At 37.0% G+C, this 26,376-nt stretch overlaps 1 protein-coding gene and 1 non-coding gene across 3 annotated transcripts in view; one reads left to right on the forward strand and one right to left on the reverse strand.

Annotated features, from left to right (window-relative positions):
- The window catches only part of Slc35f1 (solute carrier family 35 member F1), a 527,643-nt gene that overhangs the window by 354,393 nt on the left and 146,874 nt on the right, over nucleotides 1–26,376 (reverse strand). The window lies entirely within an intron of this gene.
- Trnaa-agc (transfer RNA alanine (anticodon AGC)) lies at nucleotides 22,784–22,856 on the forward strand. Its single transcript has one exon. It is a non-coding gene; the product is annotated as a tRNA-Ala (tRNA).

A 26,376-nucleotide genomic window follows, 5' to 3' on the forward strand; every position in this document is an offset into this window, starting at 1 on the left:
CTTCATCTGCTTATGCCCCCATAGTTCATTCTCCATGTTGTCATTATAGGGATGTTGTTAAAAATATTAGTTTGATAATCCTATTATTTAAAACTCTACTTAAAATCCTCCATTGAGTTCCACTATTCCTCATTCACCAGACTCCAGACTTGTATGCCTTCATGCTGTTCTTCAACTCTGCCAATCTTACTCTCACTCCAAAGCCTTTCTGTGTACTGTTCCTTCTGCTGGGCAGAATTTTCCCCAAAGTATTTACATTGTTGGTGCCTTCCTTCTCACCATTAAAGTCTCTACTCAAATGCTCTCTCTTTGGAGAGGCCTTTCTTAATGTTTCAATTTAAAATAGTATCTCACCACTCCACCTATTTCCAACATGGCTTTTATTGCCATGCGAATTTATATATATTTTGTTTATGAGATTATTGTCTGTTTCCTTATACTATGAAATAAGCTCAATGCAGGTGGGAACTCTCTCACCACTGTCTCTGCTTATCTCTGATACATATTAGATATGCAAAATTCATTTTCTCTGGGTAAATGACAACACTAGATTATTTGACTTCAAGCCTCCTGGTCAATTAAACATAGGCCACCATAAGCTTCCATCGTCAGAAAATCTTCCAAAGTTTATACCCTACCTTGGGATATTAAAATACAATAGCCCTAGAGAGATGCAGTCTCTGACAGGGTTTTCATAATTATCTTGACATCTTTGGGCTCTAAATACCCTTCTTGCTCAGTCTCACGTCAGAACTAGTTCAATTGCTCAAAGGCATACAGAATCTAGACAGATTTTAAGGCATTCCAACTGATCAATCTGTTTCCAAGACATTACCAGCTGCTGTTTTAATCATTTATGGGACCATAGAAGCTTTTCGGCTTTGAGTCAAGAACTGAGGCATTGTTTTTTGTTTCATGAAACTGGCTTGTGGAAAAATGACTTTCCTTCCAAATTTGCAAAGTAAAACTGGAAGCTAATGGTTATCTAGTAGAGTTGTTGACAGAACAACCTGTGATCTACAGATACCCCCAGGACCCAAATACATGGTAAAAAAGTAGACTTTTACTGGAAATACAGGCATGAAAATAGATCCACAAGTTTTCCAAGTATCTATCTTTAAGACACCATTATTGCAAAATGTTAGGTAGCAGCTAGAAGCCTCTTTTTGTGTGCCATTGATGTTGTTTTTAAGCTTAGAGAATCTGTATTAGTTTACTACTGTCATTTCCACCCTCTGAGTTGTACATCCTGCACAGAGAATATCACAAAAATGAGCAAAGGGGAATGTCAATTAATAGTAGTGGTTTGTGGCAAGAAAGGACTTTGGAAGTAATGACTACCTAATTCCTTTGGCAAAGGGCCCAGAGATGTTGAATGACTTGTCTAAACAACTAGTCCAGCCTCTTTTATTTATTTTAGTTTTGTGCACATAGAAGGATGAACCTTGTTGTGGCTGCTTTATGGGGCTCCAAAGATCTATAAAGTAGGAAATCCTCAAGAAGCACCTATAAGAGCCCCTCAAAACAGAACTCATAAATTTCTTCCTTGCCATTCTAGCCCTCACCCCCAGTCTTCTACATCTTGGTAAATGTTAACAATGGTCATCAGGTGCTTCAGCAAGAGATCTGAGGTCCCCTCTCACTCTCCCTTCTCTTTGCAGTGCCTCCGATGTTTAGTTCATCAGTAGGCACATCATTTGTATTTCCATTGCCATTAACTTGCTCTAGGCACCATTGTTTCTTTCCTGGATTTCTTCTTGCTAAGTGTTCTCCCTGCCTCTACTCTGGTCTCCAACTGTGCAACATGTGGCAGGTCTGCCTCTCAATCTTCACAGCTGTTGCTAGTTCACAGGGTGTTTTTGATTACAAAAAAATGGTGGCCCCTCTAGGTGGATGCAGTCCTACCATGCAAGGTTTGATGAATTACAGAAATTGGAAAGACCCCCTTTTGGAGGTCATTCAAGATCCAAACTATAACCCTGGACTAGCACAACTTTACGCCAAGTACATGGCTTGATAAGAATGGCTTGACTTGATCAGTTTGGTGCCAGTCCCATTACTGCTTTAATTGAATGCCCTTGTTAATATGAAACCCACACAACCACCTCACTTGCCTTTCTACCTCTGGTACTTCCCACTGCCACCTGACTTCCAAGATATTCCTTTTATGTCCAAGAAAAGATTCATTACAAGTTTTACTTATAAATATTTCTTCTTCTGCCCTCCCTCTTTTTATTTATTTATTTATTTACTTACTTACTTACTTATTTATTTATTTAGTGGTGCTAGGGATCAAACCCAGTCTCGCACATTCTAGGAAAGCAGTCTGCCACTGAGTTATACCCTAGTCCCTCATTGAATGTTTCTAATATGAAAAAAACTGAATGGATGAATGTCTAACATCCACTCTGTGGATGAGACATAAGGAGGAAAAAAGCTGAGAGATAAACTAAGAAAAGCTGCCTGGTTGCCAGCATCAACGTTTCTGACAAATGGGCTGTTTTCCAAAAAACTCCTTTTGTCATCATGGTCAGAAGGCAACACTGCACAGCTGAAGTGAGAGCACCTCTGCGACCTGCCTGGCATTAACTGCTGCTTACCACACTGTGCCAAGGATGGAAATATTTACAAGCCATAGGCTCTGTTCATCGAGTAACTACATTTTAAAATAAGGAACTGGAAAAATGGCTCAAATAATACTCTAACATATATAATAAATGTAAAACTAGTTCTAAGGACAAATAGTGCTATAGGTGAAAGAGCTATGAAAAATACATGAAAAGATATACCATTTAATTAGGTCAAATATTTCAAGTAACCATTAAAAGTAACTATTAAGATAACCTGACAAGCTAGGCATGGTGGTGCATGCCTATAATCCCAGCTATTCAGAAAGCTGAGGCAGGAGGATCACAAGTTCAAGGTCAGTGTGAGCAATTTAATGAGACCCTGGCTCAAAGTAAAAAAAATCAAAGGGGCTGGAGTGTAACTCAGAGGTAGAGTGCACTGGATTCAATATCCAGTATTAAAAACAAACAAACAATGAATCAGTGATTATAATTACATTAGTCCTATTAATAATTAGTCACATGGTCACATTTTATATTTGTGTAAATATAAAATGCAATTTAAATGCTTACTGCTTTGATTCCTGTTCTAAATCTATAAGATTTAAAGCCATTTTGTTGAGTAGGTTCTGGGTACAAACCAAGTGCTTGGTGCTTTAGGGTTAATAAAGATGAACACAACACCAAAATATTACTACAAAGAGATCATGATCTTACATGAGTGAGAAGGGCTAGGTAAACACATTAAATGAGTGTTATGCAGACAGAACTGTGGCAGCACAGGCCCAGAAAATAATGGTGGTGTCTGAGTTGAGCTTACTGGATGGGGAGGTTTTGATAGCAATCATTGGGGTAAAGCATGGAAGATGTGCACTCAGGTTGCTCTCCAGAGAAGTAGAGAGAACAGAGCCAGGCAAATTCAATCCTGGAACTTAGGCTGAGCCTGGTAGGAGCAGATCAGCTGAAAGGATCTCAATTGCTTATAGACATTTATCTCTAAAGGAAAAGAAAGAGACCAAACAACAACAAAAACCTCTCCGAGACTATTACTGTGAAGCTGATTCTGACAGTTGGCACCAGCTGCTAAAGTGGAAAGGGGATTGTTATGAGCTAAATTGTGTCCCCTCCCCATTCATAAATTGAAGTTCTAACCCCCAGAGCCTTGGAATGTGGCTGTACTTGGAAACAAGATATTTAAAGAGGTAATTAAATTAATATGAAGTTATGAGGATAGGCCTCAATCCAGTGTGACTGTCGTTCTCATAGGAGGAAATTTGGATAGTTGGTGACAGGGAAGATTATGTGAAAACAGGGTGAAAGCGACCACCTAAAGCCAAGGAGGGCACCCTCAGGAAGAACCCACTCTGCAGAACTCTGAGTAGATAAATTTCTGTAGATTAGGTCCCCAAGTCTCTGTACACTGTGTGGCAGCCTAGCACACTAACACAGGACCCAGCATCTGAGAAGTCCTGGGGATGGGGGAGGGGAAAACAACTCCGCAGACCAAACATAAAAACCAGGTTTTACAGGTAGGCTTTGCCAAAATGCAGAATGTTCAGAGTAAAGGCAGCCATGATACACTTTCCAAGATTTAATTCCTGAGGGATGTTCGATAAGAAAAGAAGGAGAAACCAAAGAAGCTGCAGAGCAAGCCCCGAATAAGCCTGTATTTTAAAGGACATGTATGAAATATGGAAAGATGGACATGCAATCGAGGAAAAGTACCTGACACACACAAACTGACCAGTACCTCAGTAAGATTAAAGACCAGGGTGAATGAAGGCTTCTAAGAATTATGTAGGTCAATGATAAGAGCTCTTTAAATCAGACCTGATGGCCATGATCCGAGCAAGCTGGAGCCTGGGCTGTGCAGATGCTCCTGTGTGTACAACAATAGCTGCAATTAGAACTATCCATTCTTCTTCTGCTTCAGTCTTTGTCACTGAAGAAATTCAGAATAAAAAGACAGGAATGAGCTTTGGCAAGAGAGAATTCACATTCAGGGGAAGTAAAGAATTATAAAAGAGCATGGGGCTACTCTGAGTGAGTTCAAGTAGCCTGACCTCGATAAATCACATCTCAAGGTAACTGTAGAACTTGCAAATGAGCAGAACAGCTGACACCAACCTTGGAGAAAGCACAGAAAAAACGGAAGAGACAGGTAAGACAGGAGATAGCATAGGCTGGCCTGATTTTCACCAAAAGGAAGAAAGAGAACTCTACAAACTATACAATGGATAGCTTGACAGCAATCCCAAGGAAAATCCTTAAATGGGGACATTGGAGCACTGAAGAGGAGGAAATCAGTGCATCAGAAATCAGTATGGAAGCATTATGAAAAATATGTAGAATTGTAGGATTTGTGAACTGGAAGGGTTCCTCAGGAAAATTTAACCCAAAAATCTCTCAAATGTTTTAATTTCCACAAATTTTTGATCCAAATTCTACTTGAACACCTCCAGTGGTGAGAAATACTGCCTTTCAAGGCAGCCCATTCACATAATCATATATTAATACATTAGATATTCTTAATTAATCTAGGGCTATTTGTAAAATTGACATGAGCATCAGCATGGCATAGCTTGAAGGGTGACAGGAAGCCAGAGGCTGGATGACTGCACACTTAGCTGATGACTGCACACTTAGCTAAATTTGTAACTAGTTGAAATAGGTTTCATACAAAGAACATCCTTAATGGACTTGTAAGGAGGGTGCTCTTTCATTTTTAATTTGTACCAGGAAGACACCAGGGAATTTGGTCTAAGCTGGAACTGGCAGGACCTAAATATGTCAGATCAGGGGGAGGTTCTGAAAGTAGACTATGGTAGCAACACCTTGTGGAGGACACTCCTATATCAGAGGCTTCTTCTTAGAGGGAAGAAATTCATTAGGATCCTTTGATAGAGACACAAATTCTAGGAGAGCCTTAGTGGTTGAGCAGAAGAGTGTTCAGGTGGAAATGGTGTGATGGTAGGAAGGAGTGTGTGGCCTAGTTTCTGCCTGCCTGTCCCACGTTTTGCTTCACACATGGATCACCTTCTCTCAGGTTACTACAGCTGGAAGAGGAAGTAGTAAAATAAATCAAAGAATAAAGGTACTTAATCAGTGACTCCCAGTAAATGTGATGTCGGCTAAAGGCAGGAAAAGGTATAACCTTTTCAAGGCTCCTTAGAATTAGGGACAGAAGTGATGAGATTTCACAGTTCCCAATAGACAGCCTGGAGAGTCTCCTGGAACTGGGAAAGCATCTCAACTCAAGGAACAAGTTTCCCTAAGACCTTGACAACTGTCCACCTCTGACCCTTAACTGTCTTTTAATAATCTACCAATACTTTAATACTCTCCCAGTTCTTTCAATGACTTCTGCAATTCGGCCTTTGCTATTACCTGAGCCAGAAACAGGATCATCATGTACCTTTGAAGCCCATATTTTTGTATGGGTATTACTACTTTAGTGAGACTTTCACATACCATACTTTTTGGTATTATATTTCTGCCTGCCTATAGGGGTTCTATTGTCACCCCGACACTTTCTTTCTGTGTCTTGACTGAAGATTGCAGAGTGCCTTGGCAGCTCTGTGACTGAACCAGCTGCAGGTTTTACCCAGTAGGCTTGAGCCCACACTGGGCCTTTAACACTCCTAGGCACTGAAAATGTGTTTAGTTTATTGCCCCAAACATTGAAAAACTGGCCTTGGTCCTGAGATAAAATTCCTCACACTCTCATATACACTGCATACCCTGACTCCTTTGTAGCAGACATATCTAGGTGGAATATCCCTTTATCTCACATCTCACTGTCCATCACAAAGATGAGCTGCAGTACTCTGGAAGTCAGTTCCTCTAATAAATGCTTTGAACTGGCTGCCTTGGTGTTTAGGGCTTCTTTCTTTGGAATCACAATAGGTCCCATTTGGGGATGGTTTGGGACAATCCCTTGTGGGAACTTGCCTGACCTGCTTTCAGGCAAGCCAAGATTTAGGTGGAATAAAACATGGCTCCCTTTTATCCAATTAAAGGTAAAATATTTGCAGGCAAATATTGTGTTGAAAGTATTCTGCATTTCATTTAACATATTATCATACAAGCAGAGGTGAGAGAAATTCTAGGAGCAGCCTGTATTGTTTAGAAATGTTCAGAAATGCCTATGAATGTACATGTGTAAAACTAGAGCTAAAATATGAATCTCAATTACATCTTTAAAAGATCTATTCCAGTTTAACATGAAAAAACAAGCTGATTGGGGGAATACAAGTGATTTATGAGGTCAAACTCCTCACTTAAACTTTAAACTTCTTTTTAAAATTTTTTTTATAAAGTTCTTGGGCCTGGTGGGGCATGCCTGTCATTCTAACTACTCAGGAAGCTGAGGTAAGAGGATCATGAGTCTGAGGTCAGCCTTGGCAACTTACTGAAAGCCTGTCTCAAGCAACAAGAGTGGGGTGGGGATGTACCTTAGTGGTAAAGTACTTGCCTAGCATGAGCAAGGTCCTGGGTTCAATCTCTAGTACCACACACACACACACACACAAAAATATATATATATATATATTATATATATATATATAATATATATATAATATATATAATATATAATAATCATGAATAATAAAATCATTGGGTTGCAGAGAATCAAGAACCTGAAGATCAAGGATTTAGGCTCTGAAGTCAGAGAGAACAGGATGGGAGTGCTGTGGCCAGGGCTCATTAGTCATGTGACTCTGAGCAAGTTACTTAAACGAAGACTCAACTTCATCATATGCAAAATGGGGAAACCAAAGAATCTATGTCATCAGAATGCTCAGAATTAAGCAGAAAAAAAAAGGGCATAGAATAGTACCTGTCATTCAGAGCTTGGCAGGTACCACTGTTATGTGTAGTGTAGCAGTAGACAGCAAAGTGGCCAAGGCTCCAACTCTATTCAGATAAACTAAGGTCATTCAAATAACCTAAGTATAAATGGTGAAATCTGGAGAGCAGAAGAGTTTGCATTAGTGAAGCTAAGAAAGATGTCTTTTATAACCTGAAGTGGCAATAATGATCTTCCTTAAATTATGCTAATTAGTGATCACTAAATTGCAAATTATTGTTCATCTGTATCCAGAAGTCAAATGTTAGTTGCAATGTATATTGCCAAATACTAATCAAAATCCATCACAGAACATTTTTAAAGGGCAACAGAGAACCAAGTATTCAATTATTTTTTGACCTTGACTTTAAAATAGCAACATGAGAGCATGACTGGATTCAGTAAAAAGGAATTCCTTTAATTATTTGCTTTTAACATCTGGGAAAGAAGTACTTCAGGGATAATTTTAATGAATTTTGAATTACATTTTTTTTTTTTTTACCTTAACATTTCCTCATTACTTCTTTTCTTATAAGCATCACTAACAGGTTTGGGAAGCTGTAGGTGGTTCAAGTTCAAGGTCATAATCTCAGTACAGAAATACATTTGCATACAAATATAAAAGGAAAATATAATCATTATAATTTAGGTCAGCCCACTTATCTTGAAAAGGATTATAAAGTGCCTTTTTTAGTATCTTTCCACACATTTGCATACTCCATCAGTTCAGGTTGATATTAATAAAGGTAGCAGTATTTGGTTTCCATTTCAGTCACACATCCTTCTCAACAGGCCACTAACAGCAGCCATGTAAGAAACTTATCCTCCTTGCCCATAAGTGCCTGATGTGTGACTTCCCACAGATGATAGTTTAATGAATACTAGAACTTGAGGCAAGCAGAATAAATCATTCTGTTTGTTCTTTTGAGAAGAGCTGCTGGGACTTTTCATTTGTTTGTTTGGTTTCTTCCCACCTAGCAGTTCTTTCCTTTCCCACTTTGGGGAGCCACCCTGCTCAGTGTCCTGATGGAAGTGAACTCTAAGCCCTGTTTGCTCCTATAATTTTTTAAAAATGGCTCCCTGAATCTGGGTGCAGTGGCACATACCTGTAACCCCAGCAATTCCGGAGGCTGAGTCAGGACAATCACAAGTATAAAGTCAGCCTCAGCACCTTAGCAAGACCCTCAGCAACTTATCAAGACCCTGTCTCAAAGCAAAAAAAAAAAAAAAAAAAAGAAAGAAAGAAAAAAAAAGAGCTGGGAATGTAGCTCAATGGTGCAGCACCCCTGATTCTACCTCCAGTGCCGCCACAGGGGAAAAATTAATTTTTAAAAAGTGCTCCCTGAGTCCTTCAAATTTCAATCATTTCTATCACTAGTAGTTAGCATTCTATAATAGGATAAACACAGCTTAAGTCATTCACTAAAACAAGACTTTGTTCTTATCATCTATTGAGTTTTGAAGAAAAATCACCTATTCAGGTTTTGAGAAAATTATAATTGCCTAGGCGCCAATCTTGATGAGCTTTCCACAAAGTTTTCCACAAAGTGTGAGCCTCCAGCATGTATTTTTAAAAGCATTATAAATGTTTTGGATGTATGCCTAAGGTCTAGGAATTACTTGTTTTAGACAGGTACTATATTTAAAGATGAAGAATCCCAATTTGGTTGATCATTAGAATCATGGAGCACTCTTAAAAAATAGATTACTAGAGAGAGAGAGAAAGAGAGAGAGAGAGAGAGAGAGAGAGAGAGAGAGAGATGGAGATTTGGATTCAATGGGTCTTTAAAGGTTTTTATGGCTCCCTGAGATATATCTGTGATCATTCAAGTGTAAGACTAACTGGATTCAATGATGAGCCATGCCTTCCTTGGTGAATCTATGTTCATAGCCATAGGGAGGACTCAGGGAAAAGAGACTTTTAAGATAAATGGGCTAAGAATTCTTGGAATTTGGAAGCCTGGGTACTGACCAGTATCTACTTGCACAGTGACATGTGCTGAGCCTGGACAAACAGTCTGAATGAATGGGCCAGGTCACACTATCCATAAAACAAGAACAGATCAGGTACTGTAGTTTCATCATTCTGGTCTTTTCTCTTTGAGTCCAACTATTGCTTAATAACTCTGCATGTTTATCTTAAATATAAAATGCTTTTTAAGAGAAGAATTTATCTTTCTACCATTGAAAACCTCAATGGACCAAAGTGGGGTAAATAATAGTAAAGGAGAAGAGAATATTTAAGAGAAGATTCCATTGGAATCTGAGTTTCCAAAATTATACAGGATGAAGAGGTGAGCAGAGAACCTTGACTAACCAACTTCTCATGCTTAGACAAGGGCTTAGACAAAGAGGAAAAGGGGGCTCAGAGTTAGAATTACAGGCAAACACTGGCAAAGTAAGGAGGAGGCCACTGATGTGCTGTCAGGAACACTGCTGATTTCTTCATTAGCTTTTACTCTCTGTGCCAACTGCTAACAGCTTTTTCTGCCTTATTCTCCAGGCTGCAGGCAGTAGAAATGCTACTCAGGATAGCTTACTGTTTCCCTGCAAGGTCATGATGCATTTTATCTCCTAGCCACTAGGAACCCAAGCACATCAGAAAGGACTCCCACTGTCTTCCCAATCACTATTTCAATCAACCTAGAAGAGCTCATGCATATGCTACAAGCACTTCCATTTTATTTCAAACCTGGCTCAGCCTCTAATGGCCCAATTAAGGTCACAATAAAGCCATTAGAAATCAATAATCACACAAAATAGTATTCTGAACCGCTCCACCTGTTTTTCTTTTTTTTTTTTTTAACCAAGCAGCCGATATGTCATCCTTTACCTTTATCATACTACCTTAAGATGTGTACCAAAGCTTTCTACCCACAATGTGTTCTGACCTGACAATGTCCACCGTATCTGAAATCAGACCCTATGTACAAACACAAATAGAAGACTTTAAGACCTCTCTCCAGAACTCATGACAAATGTGTTCCCACTAGCTCTCCCCAACAGAGTGCTTTCACCAAAATCAGAGCTAAAGTAGTGGGATGAGAGCAAAGAGAAGCTGAGCAGACATTGACCAAATAAATGGTATTGCTAATGTACTGGGAAGAGTAGTTTTGATACATTACTCTGATATATTTTTTCCTCCCTTGTAATTCCCAATTTATTGAATTGATGGCAGTATTATTTCAAGAGCTGGTGGATACCATCCAGGAAGAAAGAAGTGAACTCAGCTATGAGTTTCAAGTTAAATTTTTTTAATCTTCAGAGTGAGACAACAATTTTGAAATTTTGACTTTATTGAAAATAAAGACATTCTAAATTTTAAGAGTCCCCTTACATATTAAAAGCAAAGTGAGATATCAGCATAGTTTTCTTCAAGCCTTAACACAGAAGGCAAAAGAATATGGTGCAGGTAAAATTCCTTGTAACAACAAGGGAAAGTATAATGTTCTCTACTGGTGGACAAGACAAAGGAGAGGATGTGAGAGTCAGGTGAGGAAATGTGAATGTCTTGAGGTGTCCCCTCTTGGAAGAGAAACCTCTAACCTTTAATCACAGAGCAGGGAAAGTTGTTTGTTACTTTGTCCAAGGAATGACTCTAACTTTCAAGTACCCACATGCAGCCAGCACCAAGGACATATGAGAAAAGACTGAGGAACATGTCAAGTCAGATTTGAAGACAGACTCACAATATTCTGCCTACCTCAGTCAAGCATGGAATAAGTTTCTCCAAGTTCCTGAATCTCCAAAAGGTACAATAAGAAGGTAAAAGAATAAGGAAGAATAAGGTAGAATAAAGGTAGAATAAAGAAGTAAATCCCCATCCAGGAATTCCCTTCCTTTGTACGTAGCCAAAAAATGAAACCAGTGACTTAAACAGATACTTGTACACCAGTGTTCATAACAGCAATATTCACACTAGCCAAAACAACATGGAAACAACCCAAGTCAATGGATAAACAAAATACTATACACACACACACAATGGAATATTCAATCATAAAAGGAATGAAAATCTTATACATTCTATATGAATGCGTCTTAAAGACATCATGCTAGGTGAATTAGATACAAAAAGAGAAAGATTTCACTTATTTGAGATCCCCAGAGTAGTTAATGTGTACAGAGTTTCTGTTTGGGATGACAAAATTCTGGAAATGAATAGTAGTGACAGCATACAGCATTTGAATGTACTTAATGCCATTGAATTGCACACTTAAATATTGTTAAAATATTAGATTTTATGGTGTATATATGTATTTTACCACAATAATTTTTTTTTTTTTTTTAATAAGTAGACCCTTATGGCCTGACTGAAGGGCCAGGAGACTACACAACATTTGAAGTCATGTCAAGGACAATGGAGGTCAGCAGTGGATTCTCACAAGACATGCCACAAAAACCCAGTTCCAAACAGCTGTGGCTCAGGACACGCAGGGTTTAGACAGGCTGAGGGACATTTTCACAGAGGTCAATTAGGACTCAAAAGACAGCAGCAATGGGGCACTGGCTTCTTCCTGCACCCTGATGCCACTTGGGGTGGAGAGGAAGTAGAGAAGGACCAGTGAAATGGAAAAACAGAGTGCAGACAGATTCAACTCTGCACGAACTACTCCAAGTGACAATGTTTTAACTAGGATTGTTTAACAGTAAAATCAAACAGTGATCCACCACCATTGGACTAAAGTGTCAAGGGGCAGGATAAGGTCAGTTGTACACATTTTTAATTTATTTTTTAAAGCAAGCTCTAATTTCCTACTGAACCTTGCATGTAACTGTAAAGCCATTTGAGTCTCAGTCTGACTTTGTAATAGAGAATACATTTCATTTTTCTCCTCATCATTTCCAATGCATATATTTGTTAAGACTTTTCACAATGCAAAACAACCAAAATAGAACAGATAAATTTGCTCCTCTTTTGAAATTGCTTTGATACACATCTTAAAGTAGTATGATAAAGGTAAAGGATGATAAATCTTTTTATGAATGTCCTGTATAGCTTTCAATTTTTAAAAAATTTTCAGTTCATTCAGTGAGCTAGCTTTATGTGGGGACATATGCTTTGCTTTACATTCTTTCCTTAAACTTTGAATAGAAATATAGGAAGAATAAGCTCTGAGTATTTCTCTCACCCATGTATTTAAAAATAAAAAAGTGCCCCACCATCTGTGTGTTATGCCTCTGAGATGACATCAGTGAAATGAGAAGCCATTAAACAAAACAGTTTCCAAAGCTTTAGTCTTTGCAGGACATCAATTAAAGAGAGACACTTGCCTTCTGAATTCTTTTTTTTTTTAACCCCAAGAGACAGAACTTAAATTGACTACCGATGGCAAGCTTAACCCTCTACTGAGACAAACTTAGTGAGCTAGAAAATTAAAACACAGCCAGACTAGGTGAAAAATGGTTTTAGTAATACATTTATGGTTGGATGGGAAGAACTTAGACTGTGATTTCTTGTTGATTCAGAGCTTTCTGGGAATTCTTTTCCTCAACTATTAAATGCAGTTAATTTATCTCCAAGTCTGAAGACTGTGCCTGTCACAGAAACCTCTAGGGCCAGCTGTAGCTCTGCATTCCCTTCAACATGCTGACAAAGCTTTAAATACAACCATCTTAATCTACTCTCTAGCATTTTTAGATCTTATGTTGATATGTTGAGGTCAAACACTAGTTGCCATTTTTGATGTTATGATGAGTAAACGAAAATCCCCAAAAGTCTTATTATAAGGTCAATCAGACAAAAATGTTTTTAAAACAAGAACACTGGGCAGAATTCATCCATTCCATTTGCCAGTTAACTTCTCTCCATTCAGGTTCTCAAAGATCATTTACTTCTTTTTCTCATAAAGTACTTAAATGGTTATGTCCATTTTTATACTTGCCAATTAGATACATCGGAAAACTATGGCAGAGCATTGTTCACAACACAGAGTTCTACATGGGGGCTGGGACTGTGGCTCACGATGGAGTACTTGCTTGGCATGCACACAGCCCTGGGTTTTATTCCCAGCACTGGGGGAAAGGGAAAAAAAAAAAAGAAGAAGAAGAAGTTCTCTATGAATCTACTACTTGTGTATGCTCCCACCCATCCATCCATCAATCTTGGTCCTACCCCTAATCTTTGCAGAGTCTTTCCTCAGCAGTTCTGACCAAACTGGGCTCTCTGCTGTCCCTGCATTTTGTACCTGGCTGCTTTTTGTTTTTGTTTTTCCAAACTACTGAATCTAGGGTTTTGGACATGATAGGCAAGTGTTTGTATAACTAAAGTATATCACCAGTCCCTTTCATTTTTTTTTTTTGAGACAGGGTCAAAGTTCCCCAATCTGGTCAGGAACTTGCAATCCAGCTGTCTTGATCTCTTCCATAGCTGGGATTACAAGTGGATGCTATTGCACAGGGCTCTGGATGTTTGAGTCTATGTCTTGTTAGTATTACTATTTACAATGAAGAATGTGCCATACTTCATTTATAAATACTCAAAACTGTAAGGTCTAAGTTCTCCAAAGATTGATTAATCAACTCATTAAAATTTCCATTCTTAATAATAAAAAAAAGATTTTGAGAACAGTAATGTCAGTGATGGAAAGCAGGGAGGCTTGAAAAGTCATTCTAATGTAAACCTAAAATACAGCTACATAAAAATGGTCAAGAAAGTTTCAAGAAATAGAAAAAACTGACCTTATAAATAATAATTATGAGAAATCTTAAAAGACTGTAATTAAAACAATTTATTGGGAGTACAAGAACCAATGTTATCAATGAAAATTATAGATAGTTGTATATAATAATTTAGTACACAATAAAGACAGTATTTTCTAATTCATGGTGAGTCTATGATTTATTTAATAAACAATGCTGGAGATAATTGGTTAAATAAAGCTTCAACCTCATTATCATAGATGATAGGTAAATTCTCTTTTGCATTGCAGGGATCAAACCCAAGGCATACAAGCAAGGTAAGCACTTTATCACTAAGCTCCAAACCCAGCCCTGCAAATTCTTAATACATTAAATCTTCAAATATAAATAATAAGCTTAAAAATACCCAAAGAAAATATGGACCAAAATTTATTTAATTGGGGGTGGGAAAATTTTTCCAAGCATAACACCAGAAAATAATGGTATAATGCAGAAGTTTAAGCAAATACAAGAGTCAAACAGGCATCATACATGAGCAATTCTCAAACTAGATAATTTGATTTTTCCACCAGACTCATAGTAAGTTTTTGGTAATGAAAGTGACACTGGGCCTTGGTGTTGAAGAGATGGCAAGGAGAGGTGGGTCATAGCGTACCTGTTCCATTCACAGGGGAAGCATTATGTAGAAACAGGCTTGCACTGCCAGAGCTTTCCCATTTTTAAAGAAAAGCCATGTTTTTCTGATGGTTTATATTTTTTAAAAACAACCCTATATGAGACAAAGAAAAACATCTGATTTGACTCATTTTCCCATGAAGGAAACTCCTGATAGATTTAATAATAGAAACATTATTCTCCTGCCCATCAAAAAGTCATAAGTATGTGTGTAAGATATACATGTTAAAATCCATATCCATTCAGCACTACGATCATCTCCAAAGTGCAGTCAGGTTGTTTCCAAAAAGAAATCAGTAACAGATCAAAAATATCACATTTGTAAAACAGGATGTGCTGCAACTCAGAGACTAATGTGCAAACGAAAATACAAATGCAGCTTTAAATATGATATTAGTCAGGGATTTAATGCTGTTTGTGTATCTAATTGCAATATTTGTCATCTTAATCTTTACATTAGACTCCCAGTGCATCTTGGTTTACAGTTATGAAATCTTTCTGGAAGTAAAAAATCTGGATGTGTGACCACAAAACCTGATGGACTATTTAGTAATGCTAAGAAGATGCTAATATAAAATTAATAACAGATTTTCTTTTAGAAATAACACTACTTCCCACTTATCATGTAGATTTAAGTTGTTATTCTATCATTATTAATGTAGTGTGACAATTAATGCAGAGTCACTGAAGAAACTAAAATCCTCCGAAGTATAATTAGATGTGAGAAATGCTATGAATCTCATTCATGCTCTGATCAATACAAATAAAATCCTGACTAGATTTGAGAAGAATTCAATTGACTGACTAAATTCTATTAAAGATAAAAAATTCTCACTAAACAATTACCATGTCCTCAAGCAGACCTCAGCTTCATTCCAACTACATGCATTTAAACTACATAGACACAGAGGGGCTTCACGAGCACTGGGAAGCCAAGCTCCCACACTTAGGTAGCAAAGCATCAAATAAACTACTTTTTTCAATCTGCATATCTTAAAATCACTGAATAACTGCCAGATCAATTTTCTTTGTACTATGCTGAAACGCAAGAACTTCAAACAACATTTTGATCCTGATGATCCCAGACTGAACATCTAAGAACACTGGAGAGCCAACCCATCAATGGAGATGACAAATGTCAGTTATGTTAAGTTTAGGATGTGTTTTTGAGAAGGACATGCACAGGCTCAGGGGCTTTTGCAAAGAAGACCTGACAGGAAGGCTGAAACAAAAGGAACTGAATCAATTCCATGCTGGGAACACAAAAGCACTGCATTGCACAACATGAATTACCCTACCTTCTTCATACAGGTGGGAATGGTATAGTTTTCTGTGCAACAGTTTGAGATGATGGTAATGAACCTGAAAGAAGTATCACCATCTCACATCACATAAGGCATTTCAGGGAACAGAAAGGGAACAGAAAGGATGCACTAGCAATCTGCAACAGAAGGGGATCAGAACTCAAGTTTCCCAACTTCTGGCAGAAAGCTCCTTCCCCACTGTAGGGCATACTCCTCAAAATATACTACTACACAAATGGCATAAATCTACATTGTGCACAACCATAGAAACAAAAAGATGTACCCCATTTGTGTACAAGGAATCATAATGCCATCTGTAAAAATAAAAAAATAATTAAAAAAATAAATGTTAAAATAATATACTACGATAAATGGAAAAAAAAGTCTATGGGGAAAAGTTAAACTAACTGGACTTATATAATCAGCAGGGCATATTTTTAAATTTTGATAAGCAGCTTTTCCCTGGATTTGCTCATATTGGAACAATAGAAAAATGGACCACATTTCTTTCACTCTTAATATGATCAATTATTTTTGGATTATTTACATTGTAAATCAACTTAAATGGACCAGTTTAAACAAAAGGCTAATTTGTCTAATATATATATCATTAGATAGTAAAGGGTATTCTTAAAAAAAGATATCAGGCTACACTGTATATGTATGTATGTGTGTGTATATATATATATGCTTAAATTTATATATAAATATGTATATGTAAATTCTTATCAGCATTGAAAAAATATTAACATATGTCTGCTCAATTACGTTACATAAAGTTTTACTTACCTTACTTTTATTTGAGGTTATATAACTGATAGATTTTGTAACTGATATATTATTCATGTTTTATCTAAATCTAGTTACCATTTTATATTTTTCTTTGCTCCTTACAACACTAAGTAAGGGTATGATTACCTTAATAACTAATAATAGTAAACACTTGGTAAGTGCTTACTATGTTCAAGAGCAAGACTAAGATATTTGTAAGCATTATCTCATTTGATCTCACCACAACCCCATGAGATATTTATGATCAACAGGCTCAATTTACAGAAAAGCAACTGAAATTTCATGAGCTTCAGCAACTTCCAAAGGACCTTCAAGTCATAACAGCAGAACCAGGACTCAAATCTAGGCTGTCTTGACTCCAAAGTCACAGATCTTAATATTCAAGTATAATTTAGTCTTTCCTATGAGCAGTAAAACTCAGTGCAATGAAGTATTTAAAGCTTTCCCAGCAGTAGTGGTTTCTATTTTGCATCTCCCTGCTCCCTTCCTAATCACTGTTGTGCGAATTCCACACTTCAGCTCAGTAGTTCAGAGGATAGTACAGAAAAGTTATCCTGAGAACTTTATTAAAAACAAAGTTCAGGACTTTGGGTTAAATACAAGACTTGAAAAATATGGTATCTTTCCTCTCTATAGAGTAATCACCTAAATGCTGGTAAAGGATATAAAAATATATAAAACCATAACTGAGCAAGCAAGAGAGGCCATCAGAGAACAAGATATGTGAACAAATTTGAAAAGAGAAATTGTATGGAGGAGTAGTTACTATCCCATCAGATCAGAGGGGGCTTTTGTATGGAGAAGACCTTGAGCTCCATCTTCCCTCTCCCATCACCATTCAAAAGATGCCTGGTAGCTCTGTATCTACTTATCCCAGGCAAGCTCTCTTCTAATGTAAAAGAACAAAAAAACAAAAACAAAAAAAACAACAACAAAAAAAACTGAACAATCACAGAGAGGAAAAGGGAATTATAATCTGGTTTTCTAGGTTTTCAATGGAACAGTAAACTCAGCTCAAACACCTAAAATTAAATCCCTTCAATCAACAACTCTGTTGTCTAGGGACAACTGTAATTGGAGCTGAAAGTTTGAAGGATCCAGAAAAGGAAAAAGAGCTTGTGGTGAAATATCTAATACCTAATATGATAAAGTCAGAAAAAAAGGGAGCTAAGCCAATGGGAAAATAGGGCAAGAAATAAGAGCAATTAGAAACTCCAGGATAAACAAAAGTCTTAAGTAGAAAAGGAAACATCATAGTATACTACCATGTAGTAATGTGTGTATTTATATATGTATAGATTTATATATATATATAAATTTCATGTAAATGTATACATTTGTGGTACTGCCTCACACTTGTGAGGCAAGTACCCTACCCCTGAGCTATGCTTTCAGTCCTTTCTATTTTGAGACAGGCTGACTTTGGACTTTCCATCCTTCCTTCTCAGTCCCCCAAGTAACTGCCTTGCATGACCAGTACTTACAGCAATAATGTAAATACTAATAAACAAGTTAATATATTTTTCACATATAGTAATAGCACCATATTGAGAAGTTGGAAGATGGGAAAATACTTAAAAATTTAAGTCTTTATCACAGTAAGAAGTTCAGCTGATAAATTAATTTTAAAAAGGTAATAGAAGGAAAAGCATATTATTGAAAGATACTGTGGTAACTACCTGAAGAAAGAGCTACAACCACTTAAGACAAAATTTGGAAAGTGGAAATGGGTGGTGGGGTAGAAAGTGGTACAACAGAAAAGAATTATTAAAAACTTGATAGTATTACATTAGTAAGAAATATACATGAATATATTCAGATATGTATGTATATGTGCACACTTGTTTTTTATGGAACTTACACAGTTCTCATACTTAACTCCTATCCAATAGTGTAGAATTTACTGTCATTGTTTAAAGTAGATTTCAGCTTCTTGATGCAAGATTTACGTTCTCAAACTTGCTGTGCCACAGAAGTAACATAAATGCCAAATGGAAATAAAACTTGCTTGATAGGATTTAGTGCAGGTTGCTGTTTCTCTGAAATTTAGGTTTTCCCTCTACCTGAAGGTAGAAGTAGTTTGCATTTTTTAATCCTATCTTAGATTCCCTCAGTCTTCACTGCATAATACATTATGAATTCATTAAGTTATCTTTAATTAAATGAAAATTCTTGAATAAATGATCCTTTGCTGTGTACTGGGAGTCTCTGTTCTTTCAAACATAAAAGGAACAGAGTTCATCTCTAAGTGTACAGCATCAAGTAAACTGTACTTTTTCAATAATTCAGAACTGGTAAATAAGTATAATTATTCCTGCTGCAAAGAATAGTTTAATACCTAGATATTAGCTAGAGAAGCCAACAAGGAGGTTTGCTAATCATTGCTATGACAATCTTCTGCTTTATTTTTGTATGTGTCTCATAAAACTGTCAAAGTTGAGTGGCAAGCTGGAGCTTCAAGAAAGTAACTCTTTGCTAGTCTACGGAATTTTAGTAGCATAGCTCATCTCTTTGGGTTTGATCCTAAACATATTTCAGGGGGAAGGAGCTTGGAAAAGAGATATATCTGATTTCTCTGACTCTCATGTATTCAAGGAAATATTAGTTATTAGATGAAAAGACTCCAAACCTGATGTTGGTTAGCCTCCAAGATAATGTGAAGATGATATGAAGACTTGAGTTGCTCTGTCCTTCAGTGAGAATTTAGTGCTACCTTTATATGATTGAGAAATTGTTAAAAACAAAATTGATCAAAAGAAGAGTTGTGTGTTATACAAATGAAGTGATTAATATCCACAAACATAAAGCGACCTCAAGTAAATATAACAAATGGCCATAAGTATATGTGTGTGCTTCACAGCTGGTGTTATCTGAAATCATGACTAATAATCTTATTAATGGAAAATCATTTTATGGCATCTTAATTCTCTTATCTCAATATGACACAGGAAGCCAAGCCAAAATTGGCTCTTGAATATTTATTAAGCTTTGGTTATTCCAATATCTATTTTTTTTTCTTTTTTTTTTTTTTTTTTTTTTTTTTTTGCGGTGCTGGGGATCGAACCCAGGGCCTTGTGCATGCAAGGCAAGCATTCTACAGACTGAGCTATCTCCCCAGTCCCTATCTATGACTTCTGTTATATACCATATGTTAATGGAATTTTAACTACTGTCAATGGAATATTTTTAATCAGTTTATTTTTAAAGCTATTTGATACTAGGGATTGAACCAAAGAATGCTTTATCACTGAGCCCTTTTTTATTTTTTATTTAGAAACAGGATCTTTCTATGTTGCTGAGGCTGGCCTTGAATTTGTGATCCTCCTATCTCAGCCTTCCAAGTTTCTGGGATTACAGGTATGTATCACTGTGGCTGTTTACAGTTAGACTTAAATGCTGGCCTGAGATCTTGTTCTGAGAGAAAACAATGGAATTTTATTTCTACTTAGTGGTATTTGTATCACTCCTTTGTAAACTATAGTATAAAATGAAAAAGTGTTTATTCAATGGCTACCTCACAGGATGGTTATAAGTTTTGATAAAATAATTTATGGAGAAGTCCTAACACTTGACAGGTACCTACTAACTAGAGACCATTTCCAATGGTGTCCTTTCTTAAGGACATGGTTTCTCCAATCATCTTGAGCAAGATAATGTTTCCCTTGAATAAATTTCATCTCCCTCACCCTTCTGTGTACTGAGAAGCAGCGAATGCATGCTAGCAAAAGCAAATATCACTATTTTTGCCAAAAGAGGGACTAAAATTAAGGGCCATTTGCTTTCTTCCAGTTGGGCTGAAGTAGGGAAAGGAGAGCTGATCCCAGCCTGCATCCCCCTTTCTCATCTTCTACTTTCTCTGAGAAATGAGATGTGGAATTAATTTTATTTCTTACACATCTCTAACCTTCATAGGAATGGCACTGTGTCTGCTGCTGTCTTTATTCTCTGTGATAGCTAATTTTAGGTCAACTTGACTAGATTAAAGGATCCCTAGAAAGGATCCCTAGAAAGCTGGTAAAGATTTCTTCTCCTGTTTGTGGGGGTGTTTCCAGAGACTGACATGTGAGTTGGTGGTTTGAGTGGGGAAGATCTGCCCCCAATATAGGTGTGCCTCATCCAGTTGGCTGGAGACCCAGGCAGTACAGAAATGCAGAGGAAAGGCAAGGTCACTTGCTTCTTTCTGGAGCTGGGACACCCTTCTTCTCCTACCCGTGGACATCAGAACTCTAACTTCTCTAGCATTGAAACTCTAGAACTTCCACCAGAAGCCCCAGGAGATTCTCAGACTTTGGGCCTCTGACAGAGAAGTACACAATTGGGTTACCCGGATCTGAGGTTTTCAGACTTGAACTGACCCACACTATCAGCCTCTCTGCATCTTCAGCTTGCAGATGTCCTGTTGTGGGATTTCCAAGCCTCCAAAATCATATGAGTCAATCTCTCACATATCCATTTATCTACCTACATTTCCTATTGCTTCTGACTCTGAAGACTCTTGACTAATACCTTCCCTAAATTAAAATTATGGAAACTTCAATTTTAAATTAAAAAAAAAAGAAAATCCTAAATCTAAGCATTTTATCCACACTTAATTTTTTAAATTTTCATTTTCATGCTCCCTCCCTCTCAAGAAGATGTGTAAACCTACAGTGTCACTTAAAGCCATCTTCTACTTATGAACTCTGGAGTCATCCAATTCTTAAAATCAAGTGTGTGTGTGTGTGTGTGTGTGTGTGTGTGCGCGCGCGCGTGTGTGCGTGCACAGACTCATCCCTTGGTAACTGAACAAGATATTGGTTCCAGGACCCTTGTGGATACCAAAATCCATAGATGCTTAAGTCCCTCATATAGAAAGGTATAGTATTTGCATATAACCTCTGCACATTCTTCTGTATACTTTAATACATTTATAGATTACTTATAATACCTAGTGCAATGTAAATGTTATGTAAATAGTTATACTGTGTTGTTTGAATAATAATTAGAAAAAATATTTACTTATTCAGTTCAGAAGCAATTTTATTTTCTGAAAATTTTCAACCTGCAGGTGTATATGGAACCCCCAAATGTAGAGGGATGACTTGTGGGTATATATGTGTATGTTATTTTATAACAGAGGAGCTGCTTATGACTTTGGTGGCCAACAGTGATAGTTGGAACTAGCCAATTCACGCTTATTTTGCCAGCAGAGATGGTTGGCACTAGCCAGTTCATGTCCCTTTTAATAAAATCTCTTATGATACATTGTAGAATATTGTAGACATATGTAGGGTCAAAGTTAGTGACTACAACTATGGACCTTCAGGGAATAAGACTGAAAGTTTATACTTACTGGTAAGCGGTTAGGACAAGTAAGCTGAGATATATGCTGCCTCCACTGACCCTGCTTCTGTTCACCCTTCTTGCTAAGAGAAGCCAGATTTCACTCAAACACCGGGCAGCTTCATCACCTATCTGCAATCCTGTTGGTCTAAAAATACCAACTCCTGACCAGTATCAGCATCATCTGAAACTTGTGAGAAATGCAAATTATTGACTCTCCCCTCTGAAATCAGAAACTGAATGTCGGGACCACGAATGTGTTTTAACAAGTCCTGAGAACCAGTAATTCTCAATCCAAGGCTATATATTAGAACCATCTGAAGAGCCTTAAAAAAGCACCATTGCTTAAGTTCTCCCTCCAGAAATTAGGATTTAATTTTTTTAGGTTGTGTATAAGCATTGATTAAAAACAAAAAAAGCAGAGCCAAGGATAAGAATCATTCTAATCCAACAAATGTTGATCAATGGATGTTGAATTCATTCTGTTTGCCAGGTAATGGTTTAAGCATAGTCATGGGATATAACCATGGTGAGATCATAGGAGATAGAGCAAGGAAGGAAAGTCAGGTATAGGAACAACAGGATTCTTCTGGAAATTTTTCTTTCATTTCAAAAAGGATTACAAGTAGGGCTGTAGTTGTGGCTCAGTGGTAGAGCACTTGCCTAGCATGCGTGAGGCCCTGGGTTCGAACCTCAGCACCACAAAAAAATAAAATAAAGGTGTTGTGTCTGCCTACAACTAAAACAAACAAACAAACAAAAAAGGACTATAAGTCAGTGAATTGCTCCTTCTATCTTTGGATGTTGTTCAGGACATGCTACTTGCAACCAAAGAGGGAGTCAAAATTGGGGCTCTAGAGTCATTAATCTCCTGAATTTAACATTTCTGAAACTGACTATATAAAACCTTTAGTGACATAATAAAGGTTCTTATTAGGTTACTTTGGGCTGGGTGTACCAGTAAATAAAAGTATCCTAGCAGATACACTAACTGGTCTGAATTTATTAATGCATTGTGTCTAATTTTGTGTTTCAGATTAATAAGCAGCTGATCTTTGGTATTTCCAAGGTTTCCAAATATAATGGCTTCAAGGAAAACATTGAAACTGCTTTTGTATGGGAAGACTTCTAGTCACCATATTTCAATAATTTTTCTGTAAGAATAATGCGACTTAGTGGTGAAAAACGAGCATTTTTAGATTAAAAATCTAAAATTCTGTATTTCCTTAAAACATCCTAGAATTACATGATTTTAAAATAATCTTGGAAAATTGAAAAAAAAATCAGTTGTGCTCTTCAGGCCTTGACTCTCATGCAAAATCTTAAATTATTTTAAAAATAAGCATTGCCATTCTATGCCATTGTATCTAAATGATTGATCTTCTGAGATGAAAACCCATTCTTCTGGTCTGGTTGCTCAAACTCAAAGCTACCAAGTAACATTAAACTTCCAGTAGGGTAAATGCCAGTTCATCTCCCTTACTGTCATTTTGTTTGCTTATTTGTTTGCTTTTGCAAATTCCCCCTCAGTAAATGGAACTCATCCAAGTTGAGGAACTGGACCCTTCCTTACCTCTTTTCTCCCATCTCTCAAGAACAAGTGCCCTTGCTTGCCCAGTCTTTCACCTGTGGGGAGTTTTGTCCAGCTCCCTCTTAGCCTAAACTTTGTTCTACCAGTATCTCTCCATTTCCAACATTTAAGAGGCCCAAATCTTCCCAATGCCCTTAAAAGTTCTCATCTATTTACTATATACTGAATAATTCTGTTAAACTTCTGGAAAGAAATATCGATCATTGTGTTCAAGGCATGGTCCTGGACCAGCACCATCAGCATCATTTGGTGTGAGAGACAGACTAAAATCCCTGCCAACACCATGATTTTAGCCCACTGTGACTTGTGTTCACCTATGCCCTCCAAAGCAAATAAGTAATCTAAGTTGTTTTGAAACACTATTTTGTGATTTGTGATTTGTTACAACATAAGAGAAAATACACCTGAGAACTTAGACAAAGTGCAAATTGTTGGGCCACACCCCAGATGTACTGAACCAAAAACTCAGGGATATGGTCCAACAAAGCCCTGGGGTGATTGTGATGCTTGCAGTAGCTTGGATGACACTTTCCTGTTTCTACTTTCTCACCTCCATTTCTCATCTTACTTCAATCCAATTTAATCCCCCATTACTACTCTTGTCTTTTTGCTTAGATGTGTTCTTGACATTGAAGAATGAAGATATGCTTTTTTGAAGATTCTATGAACTGGATGATATTTCAACTGAGTTGAGTAGTAAATAATTATTAGAAATAAGCCAAATCCTAATGCTACAAAAAAAGTACTTTCCCAAGATTAAATAAAAACATATTTCCAGTAGCTATATCACTTTGTACAAAAACATCAAGGGGTGCTTATTAAAGTGGATATTCTGGAACTCCCCCACCCCAAATTTCTCATTCAGTGTATCTTCATCTTGAATAAACACTCCAAGTGATTCTAATTCAGATGTCCTAAGAATCATGCTTTGGTAACCACTACTCTATAAGGTATAATGAAAAGTAACATAAGTTAAATATTTTATTTTAGACTATAAACAAATGATTTGAATAGTTATAAAATTATATGCAAGAGGAAAAATCTTCAATTATACTCATGTTCATCTATTTTCAAAATTATGCAAAATTGAGTAGTCCAAATCAACACATCATTTTACATATCTAAGACAGTTGTGGTGATAAATCTTTACCTAAATTTTATGAAATTACTCTGCATTGTAACACTAAACCTCCATTACTTCTAATTAGCTGAAAAGTTTTAGTCAGTTTACATAGATCTTCATATAAAGAACCAGTTCAATCTTTGTTCAATAGCAATACTTTTTAGTTTCTTTACTTTGAATTCAAAATGGCTTTTTTTTTTTTTTTTTTTTTTTTTTTGAGTACTGCATGACTTGGGCAAAGCAAGACAGTATAAATCAAACACCCACTAGCAGTAGAGGAAAAACATCTACAAAATCAAGTTAAAAATTATTTCAGCCCTATCTCTGAATATCTCTTAACTTTGCAGAGAGCAGGTTACCAATTATTGGAATATGAGTTCATGTTATTAACTTATTATACTGAACTAAAATAACGAAAAGCAGTATTTTTTTACCTTCTCAGCCTGTCTTCTGGGAAGTTCCATGTGATCAAATGAATGGATTCAGCATTAACCTAGAAGCTGGAGGCACAGGATTTGACTCCTATTCTTTTGTACTCCATTACAAATCCCTAATGGAAGACCATGTAATAATTTAGGATTCTTCCCCAGAGTAAATCCAACTAATTCACATGACTGTCCTCACCACCTTCATCCCAAATTATCTAGATCAGTTGTGTGATTGTTCCCTTATATTTTAATTGGAAACATAACCTTGAATTGGTTTCCTGTGCTTTGGGTAATTCAATCATCATTATCTATATGGAGAAGCCAAGAAGTAGATACGGAGATGAAAATAAATTGATTGTAGTCCTTAACAGAGAAAAATGGCATGATGCTATGGTTTGGATATGAGGTGTCCCCCCCAAAAATCCTGTTAATGTGGGAATATTCAAAGGTAAAATGATTAAATTACCAGAGTTGTAACCAAATCCATCTATCCTAGTTTAAATGAACTGATAGGGTAATAACTGCACCAGGTAGGGTGTAGTGGGAGGAGGTAAGTCACTGGGGGTGTGCCCTGGAAGGGTACATCTTCCCTGTGGCCCCTTCCCCCACTACCTCTGCTTCTTGACACCACAATGAGCTGAGCAGCTTTCCTCTGCTAGACCCTTATCCCACGATGTGCTACCTTGGGCCCAGTTTAATGGAGTTGGCTATCTATGGACTGAGATCTCTGAAAAAAGCCCCAAATTAGACTTTCCCTCCTCTAAATTGTTCTTTTTTTTTTTTTTTTTTTTTTTTTTGTGGTGCTGGGATTGAACCCAGGGCCTTGTGCTTGTGAGGCAAGCACTCTACCAACTGAGCTATATCCCCAGCCCTCTAAATTGTTCTTTTTGAGCATTCTGGTCAGCGATGCAAAGCTAACTAAACCATATAACTATAGACAACCAATTTGAATATGGCATGATAAAGAACGTGATAATTTTCTCAGGGTGTTTATAAAGTTCAGAATACAAGTTCAGAATGCTGGCTTTATTATTTATTTATAGAATTAGTACTAAAATTTCTAAGCACCCTAGGTCTCTAGCA

Source organism: Sciurus carolinensis, chromosome 7 (assembly GCF_902686445.1).
Source record: "Sciurus carolinensis chromosome 7, mSciCar1.2, whole genome shotgun sequence".
NCBI lineage: Eukaryota > Metazoa > Chordata > Mammalia > Rodentia > Sciuridae > Sciurus > Sciurus carolinensis.